We start from the raw sequence: 9,809 nt of genomic DNA, 5'->3' as shown, positions 1-9,809 counted from the left end.
AGTGGGAGAGGAACTGTGTCCATCCTAATCAACTTCTATCTACCCCAGTGCTTAGTATTCATTCATTCAATTATATTTATTGAGTGCTTTCTGTGTGCAGAGCACTGTACTAAGTGCTTGGAAAGTACAATTCAGCATTAGAGACAATCCCTGCCCACATTGGGTTTACAGTCTAGAAGGGGGGAGACAGACATCAAAACAAGTGAATGGGCATCAATATAAATAAACAGAATTATAGATATTTACATATATACATAAGTGCTGTGGGGTGGGAAGAGGGGGGAAGAGCAAAAGGAGCGAGTCGAGGTGACACAAAAGGGAGGGGGAGCTGAGGAAAAGGGGGGCTTAATCTGGGAAGACCTCTTGGAGGAGGTGAGTCTTCAGTAGGGCTTTGAAGGGGTGAAGAGTGATTGGCAGATTTGAGGAGGGAGGGCATTCCAGGCCAGAGGTAGGATGTGGGCCAGGGGTCAACGGTGGGACAGGTGAGATGGAGGCACAGTGAGGAGGTAAGCACCAGAGGAATGGAATGTGTGGGCTGGGATGTAGAAGGAGAGAAGGGAGATGAGGTGAGAAGGGGCAAGGTGATGGAGGACTTTGAAGCCGGTAGCGAGGAGTTTTTGTTTGATACGGAGGTTGATAGGCACCACTGGAGATTTTTGAGGAGGGAGGGTGACATGCACTGAACGGTTCTGTAGAATGATAATCCGGGCAGCAGAGTAAAGAATGGACTGAAGTGGGGAGAGGCAAGAGGTTGGGAGGTCAGAAAGGAGGCTGATGCCATAATCCAGTACAAGGTTTGGCACATAGTAAGCACTAAACAGATACCAGATACCTCAACTACCCAGGTTATCCATCAGGGCTGGTGAAGGCCTTTGCAATTCTAGAGTGGTCATACACAAGGTTAAGTTTAAAAGGTGCCATCTGTGGTTGGTTCTTTAAGAATTAAATGACCGACAAATTACTCCAGAGCTCCTGAAAGCTCTTTGCTGCCCAGCCTCAGTGACCTTATAGCTAATTTACCTCCCCCTTCCATGTGGCTCAATCCTTGAGGCTGGTTAGCTGGCCAGTTATTTCCAGAATGGATTACTTTGAGAGGAAAAATGTATCATTCTCATTCCTCTTTCCCAGCAGTAAACTCACACTGCCATGACTTGTTAAACGTGTTTATTCAAGCAGGCATTTTTTTTTCACCCTAGTTAAGAACAAGTTCACCTTCACACTGTCAAAATGTTGCCAGTGAACTAAAAGCTAAAAGAGATGGCCAAAAGGACCTGAATGACTGTTTACTTTAGGCCAACGATTATGCAAACAGTGACGCTGGAACCACTCAAAGCTGTTACTGTGATACTGCTGGAAATGGGTCTGTCTGGCACAACTGTGTCTTACCTAGACCTCTCTTTTTTGTCATCCAGGTTTGTGCTTTGAGTTACGCCTACACAGAGGGGCTGGAAGTAGAGCAGCAGTGGGTGACCACCCACCTTAATTTTAGGTGTCTTGAAACAGCAGGCTCCTGGGAATGAATAGGAGGCCCTGATTTAGTGATGAAATGTTTGTCATTCCTGGTTTCCAAAGGGATGAAAAGATTGTTTTGAACTAAGGAGATTACCTGCCTTTACTAAGGTACGAGCAGGCCGGTAGCTGCTGAGGCTGTTGCGGCTCATTGTTCAAACTGAAAGCTAACACCAAATTGGGTATGAGGGAGGGAAGACCCCAATGAGATTTAGGCCTCCCCAGACCATCTCCTCTCCAGCAGAGGCTCCAGCAGAGGTTTTAAGTTTTTTGTTTGTTTTTTTTTTAGGTGATCCTTATGTTTGAGCAGCTCTAGTTCTCTCTGTCTTACCTGTGTGCCAGTCTAATTGTGGTCATCTCAGGAATTTCCTCAGGACCCAGCCAGGCCACAACATCAAAGTTGGGCCACAGGAGGCAAACTGAACTGTGTTATTTGGGCCCCAGGGTCTTTTCCCTCTCATAGTGACCACCTATAAAGTAGAGCCAAAGAGGACACCATTAAAGATAAGACATGGAGGTAGCGTGGTCTAAGTGGAAAGAGTGCAGAACCTGGGATTCAGGAGATCAGGGTTCTAATTGCAATTCTGCCAGGTGTCTGCTGCGTGATCCCAGGCGAGTAGCTTAACTTCTCTGAACCTCAGTTGCTACATCTGAAAATGGAGGCAAAACCCTGACCTCTTCCTGCTTCTTAGATTATGAGCCTTGGATGAGACAGGGACCGTATCTGATTTGATTATCTTGTTCCTAGCACGGTGCTTGACACGGATTAAGTGTTTAGTAAATACCATAATGATTATAAGGCAGTTAGGAATCTACTCCATCAATAGTGAGTCAGGAGGCTTTTTCTAGAAAACTTCCCTCAGTAAGTCAGAAACAAATGCTTTGAAATAAAGATGCAACAGAGGGAACTGGCACCCACAACCAGCAGTTTATTCTCTGTTGACACATAGGCATGGAGAGACTGCCAAATTGCAATCACGTTTGGGATGTCCTAGGATTATGTGAGTTGACTGAAACAGGTATGGACAATCCCCTCCATTTCTCTGTTGCAACTCAGCTGAATGTAGCTTATCACCAAGCCAGAAGACCCATTTCTTGATCAATCAATCACCAATTTTTATTGAGCACATAATGGGTACAGAACATTGCAGTAAGCACGTGGGAGAGTACAGATGAATTAATAGATATCATCCCTGCCCTCAAGTAGTTTACAATCCCAAGACCATGTCCCCTTAGGATATGAACAGGACTTTGAGATACCAGCCTCTAAACTGTAAGCTTGTCTTCTAGACTGTAAGCTCGTGGTGGGCAGGAAATGACACTGTTTATTGTTGTACTCTCCCACGTGCTTAGTACAGTGCTCTGCATACAGTAGATAAATACGATTGAATGAATACACTTGCTTTTGATTGATTAGTAGACATGATCCCTGCCCTCAAGGAACTTAAAATCCAGCAGTTCTGACGGAAGTAGGATATACCTTTCCTCTCAATCACTGGTGACTGAAAAATGCTCACCTGAATGGCAAGGGACCAGAAAAGATACACAACTGCATTTTCACAGAAGGAGGTGCAGTATGCCAGAGATTCTCTCTCAAAGACACTCTGACTCATGGAGTCTCACTGTCTGCATCATCATCTTAGAACTGAAGGATAAGTCCGCTGTTCTATGCCCCCCGGATCTAATTGTGGAGGACCATTGGAATCTCTGTATCTCGAGTTTCAAATCTGGATTAAGCCTGAAATGGGAAGCAACTGAAGAATGCAAGGAGGAAATAAAGGAGTAAACATCCTGGGCCTAGTAGAGGGTTGAGCTGGTGATGGTTCTGGATTCTGAGCGTAACAGAGCAATGAAGGTCCTCCCCCGACCTTGCTGTCTTGGGAGTGCCTCCCAGCCTCTTTCCTAGAGTTCCCCCCTTTTTTTTTTTTTGGCACCATCACCTTACAGAGGAGTGTTTCTGGGGCTGCAGGCACACTCAGAGCATTCCAAGCGTTCCATTTTTCCCTTCTCGCACTCCATGCTTGCTGTACCCAGTCAGTAACTCAGTGGTAGGAGGCCTCCAAAACCTTTTGCCACCTCATCTCCATGTGAGGCATGGCTGGTACTAAGGGTAGCCAGCAGTTTTCATCAGCTGTGGTATTTTCTGTCTACTAAGATTTCAGTTATAACGTTCTGTGATGCTGTCCTTAAGTGTGAATGGTTACTCACCCCAGCTGTGTAAGACCTGGAAGTCTTCTCTCTGTTTAGTCAAACATCAGTATCTTTTGGTTGAAGCATAGAGTATTACCGGTTTTCATTGTAAAGCAAGATTACACATGGGACTGAATTGTACACAGCATTACTGAAAAATCAATTGAGTGTGTATTTCTTCAGATGCCATTACTGGTTTTCTGCTTGATAAATGTGTGTATTCGAGGTAAATTAAAGGATTCTCCCTCCACATTAGATTGTAAGCTCTTCGAAGGCAGAGACTGTGCTTTACTTCTAATGTAATCTCCCAAGACTATACAGTAAGTAAATTATATTTATTCCGTGCTTAGTGTTTGCAGAACAGCGTACTTCATTCATTCATTCAATCATATTTATTGAGTGCTGTGTGCAGAGCATGGTACTAAGTGCTTGGAAAGTACAATTCAGCAACAGATAGAGACAATCCCTACCCAACAACGGGCTCACAGTCTTGGAAAGCAAACACTAAGCATGGAATAAATGTTTTTTTTGTAATACATTTCATGATAACTAAAGTTAGACACCATTGAAATGACATAGGAGGTGGTGGTGGGCAGCTGTGAAGGATGAGGTCATTATTTTGGGAATGGCTGTAGATTCATCTCTTTCATTCAATCCACAAATTCAATCTGTCACCAAATCCTGTGCATTCTATCCTTACATCATCTATAGAATCTGCCCCTTTCTCTTCACCCAAACTGCTACCACGCTGGTCCAAACACTCATCATATCCCACCTTGATTACTGTATCAGCCTTCTCACTGACCGCCTTGCCTCCAGTCTCTCCCCACTCCAATAATAGTAAAAATAATAATGGTATTTGTTAAGTGCTTACTATGTGCCAAACACTGTACTAAACATTAGAGTAGAGACAAGTTAATCAGGTCAGACAAAGTCCCTGTTCCACATGGGACATATTCTAAGTAGTTCATACATCACTGTGATGCCCAGATCTTTTTTCTAAAAAAACATTCAGTCCACAGCTCCCCATTCTTCAAAAAACTCCCATGGTTGCCCATCCAACTTTGCATCAAACAGAAACTCCTTACCACTGGCTTTAAGGCATTCAATCAGCTTGCCCCCTCCTACCGTACCTCTCTGATTTCCTACTATAACTCAGTCTGCACATTTCGCTCCTTCAACACCAATTTACTCCCTGTACCTTGATCTCATCTGTCTTGCAGATGACCCTTTGCCCATGTCTCTGTCTGGCCTGGAATTACCTCCCCATTCATATCCATCAGACCACCACTCTCCCCACCTTCAAAGCCCTACTAAAATCATTTTTCCTCCAAGAGGCTTTCCATGAGTAAATATAATAATAATAATAATTATGGCATTTGTTAAGTGCTTACTATGTGCGAGGCACTGTACTAAGCCCTGGGGTGGATACAAGCAAATCAGGTTGGACATCGTCCCTGTCCCACGTGGGGCTCACAGTCTCAATCTCCATTTTACAAATGAGATAATTGAGGCCCAGAGAAGTGAAGTGACTTGCCAAGGTCACACAGCAGACAAGGGGCTGAGCCGGGATTAGAATGTGTGACCTTCTGATTACCAGGACTGTGCTCTATCTACTACACCATGCTGCTTCCCTCACCTGCCCTCCTCGTCCTCCCTTCCGCATCATCTTTACACTTACATCTGTACCCCTTAAGCTCTTGATATTCACTCCACCCCCAACCCCATAGCACTTACGTACATATCATATTTTCACATTTTCCCTATCCATAATTTATTTTAATGTCTGTCTCCTCCTCTAGACTGTAAGCTCCTTGTGGACAGGGATTGTGTCTACCAGCTCTATTGTACTGTACTCTCCCAAGCGCTTAGTACATTGTGCTGGACATCATTGTCTTCAGGCTCCATATAGCATCAGGTCTAGAGTTAACTCAAATAGATTTATAAATACTTGTCAGTGCATAAATGTGGGTTATGTGACAAAATAGTCATCTTCAGTCTGAAACATGACCATACTCTCTCAGCCTTGAATAGAAATACAAAATTTGCCCTGGCTAGAAGCAGCCTCAGGAATTTACATGCCCATACGCATTTGAGAAATTCAAGCTTTAATTGGTTGTCAACAAGGTACCCATTTGGGGGCATCCCATTCAGTCTGGGAAAATTCATGTATATTATTGCAAATTCAGAGGGGGGATCTTCTAAGAACCTCAGAAATAATGTGCAGACTTACCCCATGTTACATAGAGCCCAGGGCTGGGAGTTAGAAGAACCTGGGTTTTAATTCCAGCTCTGCTACTTGTCTGCTGTGCTACCTTGGGCAAGTCACTTCACTGTGCCTCAGTTCCCTCACCAGTAAAATGGAGATTAAACCTATGAGCCCCATATGGAACAGGGACTGTATCCAACCCGATTTGCTCGCACCCATGCAGCTCCTAGTACAGTTTTTGTCACTCAGTAAGTGCTTAACAAATACCACAGTTATTATTATTATGTTACAGCTATCCATGATACATTCAACTCAGGGATACTGCTGGTATTGTTTGATACCTTGCCCCACGTTACATCATCCCATTAAGGAATTACTCCAGAGAAATAACTTCTATTGTTTGATTTCTTACCCTAGGTAAAAGCCTGAATATCATGACATTTCTGCCAACCTCTATAAGTAAATTCTTCCCCACCTGAACTGAGATTAAACCATCCACAGTTGGTGTCATATTCCCAGGGTGTAGAAGAGACCCCTGAACAGATTAACAAAGAAACTGTAAAACCAGAGAGGCAACTTCATTTGGAAATGCATGTTGTAGATGTTAATAAATTGCATCTCATTCAAAGGAAATGTCCAATGGTGGTGTGATTGAACTTTGACAATCCAGGGCACCACTGTAAGATGCTGTAACTGATGAAAACATTATGGTCTCTCCACCATGAGGTAAGATTTTGGGATAAAAAAATCTTGCATTCAATTTAAAAGAAGGCAGATGAATTTATAAATATGTTGAAGAAAACCCTGACAAAGAGAGGAATTCAAAAGTGTGAAGAGATGTTCAGCAGGAATTGGCCTCCTTCAAGATACTTCATGAAGATGTGAAAATGGCCGTTGCTCAATCTAAATTCGAAAAATTCTTCATTAAAATGGAAAATTACTACAGTGAGCAAAACCAGCAGCTTCTTCTGCAGCCTCCTGTTAAAAACTCATAACTCCTTGTTTAGATAATGTTGTGAGATTGTGCTTTGAATTACTTTAACAAAGATTAAGCAGCATTTACAGATGTTTAATCTAACACTATATAATATGTAAAAGGATAGAATATTATATTCCCAAGGTTGTGAAACAGATAAGAAACCACCACTCTTCCAAACTTCAAAGCCCTACCAAAGTAACAAAGCCTTCTCTGACTACTCTGTCATCTTCCCTCTCTGTTTACCCTCCTTTCTGCATCACCTATGCATTTGAGTCCATGCCCCCTAAGCGCTAAGGTACTCACCCCCACCGCAGCACTTATGCACATATCCTCATACTCCATTGCTTCCCTTATCTGTTACTGATTTTATTATCTATTTCCTCCATTAACCTTTAAGATCCTTGAGGTTAGGGACCACATCTGCTTGCTCTATTGTACTCTCCCAAATGTTTAGTTGAGTGTTCTGCACACAGTGAATGCTCAGTAAATGCCACTGACTAATACGGTAGTCTATGTAAAACACACCGCACCATACAGCCCTTCATGACATGATTTTTCAAGGATTATAACCCTATTGTATCATGGAGAATACCTGTATTAGATCTCTTTCCCACCCCAACCCTGCACATGCCCCGCCTTCAACCAATCAATGAATGGTATTTTATTGAGCACTTGCATGCAGAGCAATATACTAAGTGCTTGGGTGGACATTACCATTGTCCTTGAGGAGCTTATGATATAATGGGGGAGACAGATATTAAAATAATTTACTGGTAGGGGAAGCAACGGGAATAAGGATGTGTATTCAAGTGCTGTGGGTAAGGGGGAGGTGGTGATACAGTGGAGAGGGGAGGGGAAATATGGGGGGAGATGGGAGATTAGATAAGGAAAGCTTCCTGGAGGAGATATAATTTTAGTAACTTGGAAGTAGCTTGGAAGATGGGCAGAGTGGTGGTCTGCCTGATATAAAGACGTGTTCTACAATTTTGGTCTTTTTTGACTTCTTTTCTTGTACCCACCTCCAATCCCTCCAGCCTCCCCACCACTCCAAATCCACTACTGGAACTTCCATTTTCCCCTCCACAGCTCTGATGCAATGGACTGCACCATTATCACTGCATACCTTGCTGCTCACTGCCACTATTGCCAGGTCTTCCCCCAGGCCCGGCTGCAAAGCTTGGGGGGGCAAGATTGGGGCTGGTTCATGGCAGGGTGAGTGGAGAGCAGGCTGAAGTGATGGAGATGGAGGAGGAGGAGGAGGGGCTCTCTAGGTATGGAGGGGCTGGAGAGGTGCAAGGAGTAGCAGCAGGACCCACTGCCTAAGGAGATGAAAAAGAAAAACTGCTAGAATAGATTTAGGATAGATGGGATCATGGGTTGAGTGAGGAAACAGGAAGGCTAGCCTGGATGGCAGGAGAGGGGCCAGGAACCAGGAGGACTGGGCTTGGAAGGATGGGACAGAGCTACTTCTGCTGAATTTGCTAAAGTGGAGGCCAGAATGTCAATCACTTCAGGAAGGAATGATTTCCATTTGGCTGATATGGAATGAAGACTTAGCCATTAAGAGGTTGAAAATATGGAGTGCCCCCTTTCTCTCCACTATTTATTCCCGACCTCTTCCATACACAATTGTAAAATGGAATTAGCTGGCTCTGATTTGCTTACTCAACTACTGTACAAGAAGGCTGAGAGGGGGGAAAAAAGGCATTTAAGGACTTGTTGTTGGGTCTCTTTACTTTTGCAACTGAAGTTCAAGAGGCAGCTAGAGACATGTTGCTACTTAAACCTAGTTTCTGGGCAACACATACCTCTCTAGAAGAGCCATAAAAGCAAGTAAAATGCCATATATGGTCCTGGGCCCTTGGTGGCCAATCTACCTAGAACATAGATAGAGGTTTTCCTTCCCCAGGAATATGCTGAGAGTGAAAGCTAGAGAAAGACCTTTTTCTGGCATGGGTCTAAGTGTCTCCTGGCTAATGTTATTTTCAGAATAAAATGCCCCTATTCCACTCTGCAACCTTTGTGTATGCTTTCCAGCCACTCGCTGATAGTCATCACATGCGGCAATACATTTAACTTTAAATTCATTCATTCATTCAATAGTATTTATTGAGCGCTTACTATGTGCAGAGCACTGTACTAAGCGCTTGGAATGAACAAGTCGGCAACAGATAGAGACAGTCCCTGCCGTTTGACGGGTTTACATTCTAATCGGGGGAGACGGACAGACAAGAACAATGGCAATAAATAGAGTCAAGGGGAAGAACATCTCGTAAAAAATGCCTGTGTGACTCACGCATCTGGCTTATGGGATCAGAAATGTATTATTTCTGTATGAATTCTTATGAAATAAGTCCAGCTCTGGAGGTGACAAACTGGGGTGATGGGAAATGTGGGAACTATTGCTCCCTAGGTGAGCCCTACTTGGTTTGACATTCATTGGCTCAGTCTGCCTGTACTGGTCCTGGTTCCAGGCCTTGCTCAAGCTGGCCTGAGCCAACTGGTGGGTCCACCCAGGTCCATCAGGCCCAGAAATGGACATGGGCTCCCTTTCCATGGGAGAATCTGGCATGCATAGTGGTTCCTGTGCATTTCTGGGACTTTAGTCCCATAGAGATCAAGCATGTGTGGTGGTGTCCCATCTTAATCACCAAAACCTTCTGTCGTAGCCTCTTCTGAGGGAGGGTGGGAGGTACAGGGGGGCCTGGGTAGCATTTGAGTCTGATCCAGACTTGCTTCTCAGTGGGGATTTCTCTGGACTTGCTGATAATGTGCCACAAAACTAAAAGAAATTTGAGAATTCTGCCCCTACACCTTTTTTCTCTATCGGCCATTCACAGTTCCAAAAGCAGCCTGGGGGCAGGGGACATTCTGTACTCGAGTGCAGCTTTGGTGGCTGAGTTTTTAAAGGTGTAGGCCGAT

This window comes from Ornithorhynchus anatinus, chromosome X5 (assembly GCF_004115215.2).
Source record: "Ornithorhynchus anatinus isolate Pmale09 chromosome X5, mOrnAna1.pri.v4, whole genome shotgun sequence".
In the NCBI taxonomy this organism is placed as follows: Eukaryota; Metazoa; Chordata; class Mammalia; order Monotremata; family Ornithorhynchidae; genus Ornithorhynchus; species Ornithorhynchus anatinus.
The sequence above is the reverse complement of the archived record's forward strand: the minus strand, read 5'-3'. Positions refer to the sequence as shown.